Genomic DNA, 13,304 nt, shown 5'->3' with positions numbered 1-13,304 from the left:
ACTCTGCTGTGGTGCAGAACTAGTAAAAAGAGGGGAAACCAGAAAAGCGGTCTGCGGGTGGAGGCACTAAGGTGGTTACAGGAAGAAACAGGATCAAGGATGCATCCTGTGGGGATTTCCTAGCCACTGGTGTTTAGCTGAAAGGAAAGTGGGAGTCACTTCGATAAGTCATTCCCATCCAGTTGTCCAACCTGCACGCTGTGAGTGCCCTGGGGACATTTCAGGGAGTTTCAATAAAACAATAGCTCCACTCAAGCCAAAATTACCTCACACCACGCAAGGAAGGAGGAAAATGACAGTCATTGCAAGTATGCCAAGAGTTTTGTTTTGGTTCCAGAGGAGGCAGGGGACACAGCACGTTTCCTCAAGAACGAAACTTCTGCATACCAGAAAATTACTTGTCCTTTCAAAAGCCCCTGTTTTGCAGTTTTGAAATGCCAAATTGCATGCCCTCCCCCACTTTTTAACATTGGCTTGGCTCACACAAACAAAGCAGTCAAGCTTTACCCAGCCAAATGTAGATTTGTGGGAGGTCTCTAGTGCTACTGGAAGGGCTGACACCTGCTCTGATGTCTTAGGGCAGTGGTAGGCGACCTTGGCTCTCCAGCTGTAGTTGAAATACAACTACAACTCCCATCCATTTTGGCCGAGAATGATGGGAGTTGTAGTTCAACAGCAGCTGGAAAGCCAAGGTTGCCTATCCTTGTCTTAGAGTTTATCAAGGAGCTCCTATCCACCCCTTTGGATGTCCCTTTGGACATCATGGAGAACGTGTGGCTCCTTTTTTGAGCAGCTTCAGCCAGCACTGGGCTCCCAGCCGGGCCAGGAACGCATCTCCCTGCCTTTAAAAGCAGGGAAATGTGTTCCGGCAGGCTGCAGCCGTGGTGCTGGCTTTAGCTTTCTATTTACTTGCAAACAGGGCCGGGCGACCCTGTTTGCAGATGTAACCATGCCTCCTGCATGTCTGATGTCAGTCTCAGTTAGGGATGTGCACAGAACCGGCTGGCCCAGTTCGGTCTGAGTCCAGACTGGACCGGTACCTGACCGGGCCAGTTCAGTCTGGCACCCCCTCGAACTGCTTGGTTCGGTCCAAGGGGGGTTGCGGTCCTTTTTTTTTTAATGAAAAATTTTTTTGTACCTTTACTCCCTTCAGGGAAGTTCCTTGAGGCGGCGGGGGTGGTGGTCCGTGGAGGTTCCCCCTCCCCCTGCTGGCCTCAGTGCAGCCCAAACCAGCCTGTTTGGCCGGCTCTTCGGCCCATTCGTGCCTTCCCCCACAGTGCAGTGGCCATTTTGGATACCACTGCACTTGCACAATTGGCCTCTCAGAGGCCAATCATGACCTAGGCCTCTCATGACCCAGGCTTCTCAAAGCCCAATTGTGCAGGCACAGCAGCATCCAGAATGTCCGCCGAGCCGAGGGGGAAGGCTCGAACGGGCCAGTGGGCTACAACTGGCTGACAATGGAAATGTAAAACAATTGGCCTGGAAGCTCTGTGTGCTCATCAGCACAGTTACTGTAGCCAGACCTCTTTTCCCCACATACCTTTTCTTCTGCCATACAACAGCTTAAGAGCAAGAGTCAGTATCCACTGCTATGAGCATCAAGAACAGAGCTGCACAGCTTCAGCCCAACTTCAGCCCTCTGGCTGTTGTTGGACTACAACTCCCATCATCCCTGAGCTTTGGCCACTGTGGCTGGGGATGATGGGAGTTGTAGTCTAAAAACAGCTGGAGGCCCAGAGTTGTCCAGCCCTAATCCAGAGGCAAAGAAATCCATGTTGAATCCCACATTTTAATTCTGCTCCTGTGGCTTCAACAGCAGCCTGGCACATAAATGTCTAATAGGTGAAGCTTTTCCTTGCATAGATCAACAAATCTAGAGAACTTGACCTACTCTGTGTAAGAGGTTGCTGGAAAAGGTGCAGGAGCAGCACCAATACAATTTACATAGTGGAAAACTTAAGTCTGTGCAGGCAGGAGAATTCTTTGTTGCTATTTCACTTGAGTTTTCCCCCTCTTAAAGAGCCGCAAGCCTCCTTTCTGTGTGCTTGCTCTGAAATACGTTAGTGGTTACTGCTTCTGCAAAGCTGCATCCATGAAGCAAAACAAGTACAGTTTCCATCTGGAAATTTGAAAAAAAGATAGAAACTGGGCAAAATGCCCTAGAAGCATTATAAACTTTTCTTTCTGAGGAATTACGCACACACACACACACACACACACACACACCCTTTCTACTAGCAAACAGGACAACATGTGATTTTTGCAAATATTCTGAGTCAACAAACTTCTGAAAAGAAGGGGAGGTGTTCTGGAAAAGTCACAGCTTCTGCTCCCTATCAGTTCAAATATGTTCTTTATTACATACAAATGCACTCTGGTTGTTGTTTTTTTCTTCTTCCCTGAAAGGATTTACAATGCCAAAAGGCAGACAGTGAAAAGTCAGAAAAAGCCAGTAGATTTAATATTCAAGGAGAGTCATCCTCCTTCTGTGCAACCAAAGGAGAGTTGCAACAGGCCACATTGAAGGCTTTTTATCAAAACAGCATTAAAACGTTTTCAACAAATCCCTTTTCAGACTAAATTTGGCTCAAGAACAGCTTGCTCTTTTTCACTCTTTCCAGTTTGTACAAAAGGCTAACGATCTGCCACTCCCTAATACATAAATAGCCATGGAGGTTAAAGAGGCCTCTCCCTGCCAAAACAGTTGTTCCTACTTGCATGTTTTCTGGTACTTCACCCAACAGAGTACAAAATGTCTCAGATAGCAAGCATTATTCTACTTCTTTGGCATCCCTCAGTTGGACAGCTTTTAACAAAGAATCACACAAAAAGCACCGCCCCACACATAGATCCTCAGATGTGAGTCTTCCCACTGGGGGCCGAACTACACATTACACACAAACATGTGAAATAAACATCTAATGGCTGCTGCTTCTAGGCAAAGTAGCTTTGGGAGGGGAAAATGCTGACTTCTGTAATGTGCTCTATGTGGGGCTGCCTTTGTACGTAGTCTGGAAACTCCAGTTGGTTCAGAATGTAGCAGCCAGGCTGGTCTCTGGGTCATCGGAGAGACCACATTACTCCTCTGCTGATGGAGCTTCACTGGCTGCCAATGGGTTTCCGGGCAAAATACAAAGTGCTAGTTATAACTTATAAAGCCCTAAACAGCTTAGGTCCTGGGTATTTAAGAGAGCATCTTCTTCCCATTGAGGTCATCTGAGGATGTCCATCTCCAGTTACCACCAACTCGTCTGGTGGCTACACAGAGACAGGCCTTCTCGGTCGCTGCTCCGAGATTGTGGAATGCGCTTCCTGCTGAGATACGATCCTCCCCATCTCTGGCAATTTTTAAAAAATACCTGAAAACCCATCTTTTCACCCAAGCTTTCCCAGCTTTTAAAAATTGTCTGTTTTTAATTTTATGGCTGTTTTTAAATTGTTGCATTGTTTTAACTTTTATATGTGTTTTAATTGTTTTTATGTTAACCGCCCAGAGATGAAAGTTTGGGTGGTATAGAAGTTTAATAAATAAGTAAGTAAGTAAGTAAGTAATAAAGCAGAGAAGTTGCAGGAACGTTTAACTCCATATTAGGTACATTGGCAGACAGGAAGCTGCATTATATTGAGTCAGACCATTGGCACATCTATCTTAGTATTGTCTACTCTGACAGGCAACATTTCTTCAGGTTTCCTTAAAAGGGTCTTTCCCAGTCCTAACCATGGATGTCAAGGGACCTTCTAGTGCAAAGAACCTGGGACCTTCTGCATGCAAAGCAGACGCTCTTCCATGGATCAATGGCCTCATACTGCCACAGAGTTTCAAACCCATGTTTCAAAGACATGTTCTCTACCATCCTGCATACCAATTTATTTTATTTGCTATTTCTGCACTTTCTAAAAATACTGCTTAATTGAGAGAGCATGTTTAAAAATAAGTAAACATGAGGCTGGAGCCCCACAAGAGAAAACATGGCAAAACCAGGTGAGTCAGCTATATACTGTGGGAAGTTGTTCTATTTTTCAGCACAAACATTTACAAAGCAGGTTACATAGTAAGTGGAATGAGAAGATGGCTCCCGGAACCTTTGAGGCTCACTCACACTCTAAAAAGAGACCTACCTACAGTAACCACTGGGAGGCATGCTAAGATGGGCTGAATGGGGACAGGTGCTCCCTCTAATAGAGTGGTTCCTACACTTGGAGCCTCCAGATGTTGCTGAACTACAACTCCCATCAGCCCCAGCCTAATTGTGGCTGGGACTGATGGGAGTTGTAGTTCAGCAACATTTGGAGGCTCTCAGTTTGGGAACCACTGCTCTAATAAATAAAAAAGAACCACCAATGCCAAAGGTGTCTCTTTGCACAGTAAGCAGGGGTTTCCAAGCTGACAAGTTCTCTGGTGGCCCTCAGGAAGTGCTGATGCAAATGTGAGAACTTCCAGTAGATCCCTCCCTCCCATGATTCCATCCTTTCATAAGTAAACAGGTAGCATGGGAATGCAACCACCCGTGAGTGACAAGAATGTGACAGTTAACATATTCCTGTATTCCACCACCTGCCCACTTCCTTGAACTATGAGAAATCCCAGAAGCAGCACTACCCTGCTGCTTTGCCCTTATAAGAACATAAGAACAGCCCTGCTGGATCAGGCCCAAGGCCCATCTAGTCCAGCATCCTGTTTCACAGAGTGGCCCACCTTCTTTGGATAGGGGGAGACTAAATAGATGCAGTGTTTAGTTCCAGATCTCCAGGTAGAGTAGAAGTGGAGGCAAACACAAGGCAAGGCCCAGAAGGCAACAGATTGGCAGTTTCACATCAGATCCCCAAGGCCTACAGCTTCCTTGCATCCATTGGGGCACTACCACCCACCACAACTCCCTCTGGGCCACCCTGGTGCCACCCCTCCCCCCCAGGGAGTTATAACCAAGGCTGCTGAAATCCCCATTATTCCCTATAGGAAAAAGCTTAAAGATGCATAAACTTCAAAAATCATTTAAAAATCACCCCTTTGCCCAATTTCTTTGAAATATGGGTGGTAGCTTCCTTGCACCCATTGGGCAGTACCACCCAGCACAACCCACTCCGGGCCACCTTGGTGCCCCCCACATGGAACTATAAGGTTGCCTAAATTCCCATTATTCCCTATGGGGGGAAACGTAAAGATGCATAAATTTCAAAAATTCTTTAAAAACCACCCCGTTGCCCAATTTCTTTGAAATTTGGGTCGTAGCTTCCTCCCATTAGGCACTACCACCCAACCCACTTTGGCCATAAAATGGAGATCCCAATCTCCAATTTTTTTTAATCCAAATCTGGGGTGATTTGTTTTGTACCCGAATCTGGGCAATTGAGGACAGGGGTGATTTGTTTTGTCTACAAATCACCCAAATTGGCCAGATTTGGGTACAAAGCATTTTGTACCCAAATCATTTCATATATCCCCATTGGGAACCCCTGTCCTAAGTTTTAGCTCCCTTTAAGGCAACATCAACCAAACATCTAAGGCTATTAACCAGGAAATTGCCTAACAAAGGAATGATCAGCCACAGCCAGAAGCTTAACACCATGAACCATCCACATGTATGGCAAACCAGTATTGGTCCGATTAAATATAAATACCCTAGCTGGCAACCTGACATGATTGTACTGTATGTTTGGACTGTAGCAGGAGGCAAACTGCTGATCCATCTCTCAGTCAGCATAACACAAGTATCCATGTGGGCTGTGTACCTCCTACTGGTTATGTTGATTGATGATGCTGAAAGACAATGGCACGACCCTCTTCCCTGCATCCAACTGTTCCAAAACAACAGGGGAAGAAAATGAAATGAAATCACAATGCTAACATGAAGACATTGGCTAAAGAAGCCCTCCAGATACTTTATTTATTTATTTGATTGATTGATTGATTGATTGATATACCACGCTTCCTAACATGGGTCAGGGTGGTTTATATTAAAATCAACTACATATAATAAAACAGTTAAAACATTTTTTTAAAACCCATTTATACCAGATCAAAATTAAAATTAGTACCCAGAATGTTGGGGGCAATATGCTAAATCATTGTAAACCGCTTAGAGAGCTTCGGCTATAGAGTGGTGTATAAATGTAAGTGCTATTGCTAAAATTAGATATTAAAAGCCAGGCTAAATAGATTGGTCTTTAAGGCTCTCTTGAAGGCCTCCAAGGAAGATAATTCTCTCATGTACATGGGGAGTACATTCCACAACCTAGGGGTGACAACTGAGAAGGACCTATCCCAGGTCGCCACCAGATAAACCTGTAGCGTCCAAAGATGGACCCTTCCTGATGATCCCAATGAGACATGGGGATCTTGTAGAGAAAGTCGCTCTCAGATAACCTGGACCTAAGCCACTGAGGATCACCTTAAGTGGCACAGTGGGATAATGCTTGACTAACAAGCAGAAGGTTGCTGGTTTGAATCCCCGCTGGTACTATATCAGGCAGCAGCGATATAGGAAGATGCTGAAAAGCATCATCTCATAGTGTGCAGGAGGAGGCAATGGTAAACCCCTCCTGTATTCTACCAAGGAAAACTACAGGGCTCTGTGGGCACCAGGAGTCGAAATTGACTTGACAGCACACTTTACCTTTACCTTAAGCCACCAAGGGCTTTAAAGTTAATAACCAGAATTTCATACTTTGCCTGGAAACATATCGGCAGCACATGCAAGCAACTGTTTAAGAAGAGGCAAAATGTCATCTCTCCAGGATACCCCAGGGATCAATGTGACTGCTGCATTTTGGACTAACTGCATTTTCTGAATTGTTGAAGTTTACGCGTCTTTAAGGTTTTTCCTCATAAGTTATAATAGAATGGAGCTTTCAGCAGCCCCATAAGTGCACTTGGGGGGTGCTGGGGTGGCCCAGAGCGAGTGGTGGTGTAGTGCACATAGGGTGCCAACCACCCCCATGGGTTTCTAACCCATGGGGTACAGGGTTCTGTTGTTTCTGAGGTATTCTGAGTGTGGATTCTATGAGAGCAAATGAGATTTTCAATGACACACCATGAATCCACTCTAATTTGCTGTCATAGAATCTAAACCTTAAAGACATGAACTTCAACAATTAACCAAAAATCAGCCCTCTGCCAAAATCCTTTGAAAAAATTCAGGTAGCTTCCTTGCCCCTACCCGGCACTACCACCAATCCCACACAGCTGTAAGGCCACCCCTTTCCCCCTGATGTGAAGCGATACACCCCCCATTCTACCTAATGGGGGAAAACCTTAAAAACGCGTAAAATTCAGAAATTCACCAAAAATCAGCCCTCTGCCCAATCACTCTGCAATTGGGGTGGTAGCCTCCACCCATTAGGAACTACCACCCCACCCCACTCTTCTGGCCAAGATCCCACTTTCTGCCCCCAATCTGCCCCAAAGACACTAAAACTTCAAAAAATCACAAAAAACCAGCCCTTTGCCCAATCCCCCTGAAATTTGGGTGGTAGCCTCCACCCATTGGGCACTACCACCCCACCCCACTCTTTTGGCACCAGGACCCGTTTTTCTTACCCAAATCGATTCGGATGCGGGTAAATCCAAATCTGAACCGAATCGGGGGTGATTCGGGTGAGAAAAATTCAGGCACAGAACAGAACAGGGGTGTTTCGGTTTGGGTCTGAACCGAAACATCGAAAATACCAAATTGCACACCCCTAGTTATTACTCTGATTAGCAGCAGCTCTATGAGAGTGTAAGCAGAGGAGTTTCCATTTTCTAGATCCCCTGAACCGCAGGTGATGGGGTCTAAAGTTGGGATCTTATGTACTTAAACCACCAGCTGTAACATTGAGCAAAGGACATTTTGACATAGATGCTGAAGGGAGGACTTCAGCTTTACTCGTTTGCTGCAGAAAACACCTGAGTACCTACAGTGTGGAGCAATGTAACTTGACTACATTTACTTCACATTCATCGTGGAACCACTCTCAGGGATGATCTCTCTAGCTGAACCTGCCTTAGCAGGAATATGTGTACACAGGGATAAATCCAGGCTATGTTAGTCATGACTAAGTACCAGTGAGATAAATGGTGAAATAAATGAGACATGACTAACTTAAGTAATTTCCCATTAATTTCAATGGCCATTAGGATATGCAATGTTATGGAGATGCTATGCACCATGTCAGGGCTGCTGCCAACGTATTAGAGGTGTCTGCTGCGGGATGCATGCAAAGGGTGCATTGTGCAAGCAGAAAACCTCTTCTGTAATCCGTCTGTAATATGGGGATAATATTGACCTACCTTATGCAACTAAGAACTTGAGTCAACCCCTTATTTAGCCAAGAAACCCAGTTTGATGAGAACAGAGCTCACAGAGGAGATCTGGAGACAATTGCTTAAAGTCTAAAACAAGCACAGTTTTATTTGAAGAAGTTACAAACTTAGATAGCAAGTCTGCACCCTGTACCACCTAACTCATGGTGGAAGGAAGAAGAAAAGAACAGAGAGAACATAGAAGAAGGGAGTGCCCTAGAGGGATCAGTCTACCAATCACAAGGGACTTAGAGCAGAGATATAGAAATAAGAGAGAACATGGGGGCAGTCTTACACACTCTACTTCTACTTCTAATGTCCCTAGTGGTCAGAAGGAGTTATTGGTGTCAAATACAACACCTTAATGGGCTGTTACATAGATAACAGAGATGATGGGTTGTATGAAAAGATACCTAGTATGCTAGTAGAAAGGCATTTGTGCTAGCACAAGGCAGTCCTTCTTATTTCTACTGGTTGCCTCTCCTAATCTGTTCCCACACCCCACCCTCCTTTTTCTTTTTTTTTTTTAGGGCCTCCAGCTCTCCTAATTCTGAGAGAATATAGAAATCTGGAGTTGGGAGGAGGGAGCAGTAAATAACCAGTACATGAGTATAATTGTGATCAAGCTACAATAGATACATCCAAAAAGCTATGAAAACAAGTATCAGAATACCCTTGCAAAGTACAACAAAGAAGCATTCATTTAAAAACAGAACCATTGAGAAAACATGTTTTTATAGTTTTAATGCAACAGTTTTAATCCTATACAGCTTTTAGTCTTGCCATTCCTAGATCCTCCCAATTTCTCATGAGTGGCATGGAAACGTCCATAGCATTCCAGCTATGGGAAGGACCACAAAGAGACCCACTACCATGATTTTCATAGTAGAGGGATTGATTCCAAATCCACTCTTCAAGCAATGTATGATGGGAAATCACAACACAGCTGAAAGTGGGTTGTTCAACTCCCCACTGTGAATGTGTTGGTTGTTTCACTAGTCACAGATCAGCTTAATTAAGTGTACATCGATACACCAGCACAGATATACCTTCTGGCAATTTAGGAAGAATATTGATGAAAAGGATTATTTTCAGGAACAAGAATGACCATATTGTTTGCAGGATGAAATCCAAAAATGCCTGGGACCAATCCAATATATGAGTGAATTGTAACAATGAAAGCTTACTGAAAGCTGAGTGTCAATAATCCTGCAAGGAACTATATATTGCACCCAGACTAATGAAGACACGAGACACAACTTAGGGTAATAAAGGGCCACGACATCATTGTAACAATTTTAAATTGGAACGGGATAGACAATCCACCCCCATACAGTGCAATAACTAGAGGCTTGACCACCAGCGGTGCAAGGCCCACCTAAAACGCCATGGGTGACACACTTTGACTCAAGGCAGTCCCTTTGCCCTATGGCAGAGGCTGCCCTTCCTAGCCAACCTAATGTCAGGCATCTGTCCAAACATCATCCCTCCCACTTAAGCCACCAAGCCTTTCAGAGAGGAGATGCTCCAACAGATTACAGTAAATCAATAATACAGTAATACAGATTAGAGTAAATCAAGTTAGAGCTCTCTGAGCCATGAAGCATCTAGAGACTGACCAGGGCTCCTCTTTCACCAAACACATGGTACTCACCAGCCCTACACTATTGTGGTAATCTGTACTGTACCTGACACAGTGAGGGGTTAGCCTAGCTTGACCCCTCGCACCTCCCACCAACCCTCCAAAACAGCAGCCTATCCCCTCTACAAGTCTTCCAAGAAGATATCAGTTTCCAAAGAAATCCCATCTCCCCTATAAAGCTCAGGAACTGAGAATTCATCTCAGTTCCAAAAGGAATCCCATCTCCCCTATAAAGCTCAGGAACTGAGAATTCATCTCAGTTCCAAAAGGAATCCCATCTGCCCTATAAAGCTCAGGAGCTGAGAATACAATATGGGGATGGGGGATAGCCCCCTCTCTCTATGAAGAGAAACAAAACTACTCTTGTCCCTATTGATCTTTTGTCATGCCCTATCATTTTTACCAGAGTTCCAAAGAATCCCAAAGTTCCAGATCTGCTCTCATAGGAGCCGTAACCCTCAACCTATGATGATGGTAGCAGGTCTACCACTGTGTCACAGAGACACCATTGAAAAGTCCTACCACACTACCCTAATTTTAAAAAAATATAAAAAAATCAGGTAACAAACAAGGGCCTGCAGTTGATGCAGGTTAACCTTAGTCACTGACAAGCATTCAAAAAGCTCAAGGCGCAGCATAAGGAAACCTGGAACATCCTGCCTAGGGATGTGCACTGAACCAGCTGGCCTGGTTTGGTTTGAGTGCGAACTGCACTCAAACCCTACTGGGCCAGTTCAGTCCGACACCCTGGCAAAACCCCTCGAGTTTGGTTCGGTTCGAGGGGGTTCGTGAATGTTTAAAGGTCTTTAAAAATGTTTTTACCTTTGCAGCCCTCTGCGGGGTTCCTGGAAGCAGTGGGGGGTGAGGGACCCCTCTCCCGCTAGCCTTCTATATGCCCCCCAAGAGCCAGTTTGGCTGGCTCTGTGCCCATCCAGGCAGTCTTCGGCCGGTTTTCGGCCTTCTCCTGGCAGGGTGGTGGCCATGTTGGGGGCTGAGTGCCTGTGCAATAGGCCTCTGCATGGCCATGGGAAATTCACATGGTATCCTGAACCCTTCTGTAAAACCTGCTAATAAATATTCTGCCAAGTGGATAGCTCCGAAAAAAATTGTTTTAACACAGACTTATTAATTGGACTGGGTCCCTTTTCCTGTACTGGATGAGGCAGACCATCCATCGCTCTTTTTACCCCCTTGTGCTGGATCCCTGAATCCTGGATGCATCTGCCACTGTTAACTCCCATCACAGGAGTGGGGATGGAACCGCCTGCGCAGCAATCATCTCAGTCCTTGAGATGATAAGACCATAGTTGGACCCATCACCTTGCATTGGTCTTGATGGGGTCATTATCTGCAGCCATTGCTCTTGGTGCTGCATGTCCCAAGGAAGTGTGGGATCAAGTGCCACCCTCATGCGGAAAGCCTGGTTGTAGTCCCTGTTGGACCACTCCCATAAAATGGTGAACTCAGAAAGCCAGTTAGTCCAGTTGCATTCAATGGGTTTCCTTTTAGATTTGCCTTGATCCCTATTCTGCTCCCCTTCTTTGGGCACAGATTCAGGCTCATGGAACAATAACACTCCTCCAATGGAGTGGAAAATGTTCTGGCTGGCAGGATTGCCCCGTGGCCACACACACACACAAGGTGGCAGGGCTGCAATGCTGGTGAGGCTGGTGATGGTGCAGCTGAACCTCCCATGGTGGCAGTAGGGGCACATTCTGCTGCCCAAAGTATGGTCGCCAAATTACCATTTGCAGAGACCACCTGATTTCAGCTTATGGGGAAGCCCCTGCAGGGACCTCAGGAGCAAAGATGATGCCGTGCTGTGCCAGGGTCAATTGACAGCACTGGATGCAGTGTGCTCACCTGGCTGCTTGGGGCCTCCTCCCCACCGTCAGCCACCATGGGCTGACAGGAAGAGGAGGAGACCAGCTCACGTGCCTGGTTTGGACTGGGGCTGGCCTGAGCTTCAGGAAGGGGTGGGGCTCATGGCTCCTGTATAGTCCCTTCATATGAAACCTGACTTCTTTGGTTCAACAGCTCCTTCCTTGAAGCCTTGACTCTAGCTGCTGCCTTGCTCAAGCACTGACAGGTCATAATAATCCATTTCCTTTAAGTTGATGTTGCATGAGAGTTCTCGCTAGATTTAGGAGCACAGTTCATATGTTCCTCTTGGCTGAGGTTATGAACATTCACCTTTAGACTTTTTTACTACTCATCTACACTCTTATTTTGACTTCCCTTTAAATTCTTCAGAATTCTGCATTAAAGACCAAGAAGGTTTTTAATTCCCCATTCACTAATTCCCCATTCACCCCACCTTTCAGTTCTGGTGAAATCCAGTGAAGACTCCAATTCTGGCTTTTCTGTTTCAACACTGTAATTCAGTTATAGTCCAGAAAACACTTCAGTAGTCTCAGATAATCATACTTTACATTTAGACCGGGGAAACCCGAGTTCAAATCCCCATTCAGCCATGAAACTAGCTGGGTGACTCTGGGCCAGTCACTTCTCTCTCAGCCTAACCTACTTCACAGGGTTGTTGGGAAAGAGAAACTCAAGTATGTAGTACACCGCTCTGGACTCCTTGGAGGAAAAGCGAGATATAAAATGTAAAAAATAAATAAATTCTGAACTCCATCCCCGCTTTTGAGTGACTGAGGCTCCCTGCAAAAGTTTTTGATGGAAAAGGAGAAAAGAGAGCAAAAAATGTCTTGGAATCTTAAGCATGGGATTCAATTAATGTCACATCTTATTTGACCCTGAAACATTTTAAGGCCCCATTTCAGTTATCTGCTTTGCAAAATAGTCATGGCATTTAAGCAGATGCGTAAAATTAAGTATTTGCTGCTTATTTTTTTAAGAGCGGGATCTGACATCATAGCTGTATCTAGAGGGGGGAAATCTTACCAATGCAAACATTTGTAGCAGAAACTGAGCTTTAAAATATTTCTCTTGCTTAATGAGTTGCCATCAGCATTTCATTAAATCTACAAAAATAACCATCTTGTGAATATATATATATATATATATATATATATATATATATAGCGCCTTAGTAGCATTTTTCTGCCTAATACCTTGTTGAAATGTAAAGGTGGAGGAGATTAGCTTTAAAGCTTTCATTTTAATTCTGATGATGTGATACATGCATTTCGCTCTTACGAAGCCTGCTGACAGCATGAAAAGAGTGAATGTAGTTAAGAATGATGCTCTGTCACAATGACACCTTGACAGTGCAATATGTGTAAATTGACTCCAATCATACTTTGTTGGATCAGTTTTACAGTCAATTCAAAGCACTTTCTGTCCTCATTTGGTGGTCTTCCATTCAAGTCTCTTCCTCTTCATTAGGTTTCCTAGACCATTCTGTCACCGAAG

Source organism: Hemicordylus capensis, chromosome 6 (assembly GCF_027244095.1).
Source record: "Hemicordylus capensis ecotype Gifberg chromosome 6, rHemCap1.1.pri, whole genome shotgun sequence".
Classification (NCBI taxonomy): Eukaryota; Metazoa; Chordata; class Lepidosauria; order Squamata; family Cordylidae; genus Hemicordylus; species Hemicordylus capensis.
Note: the sequence above shows the minus strand (reverse complement) of the source record.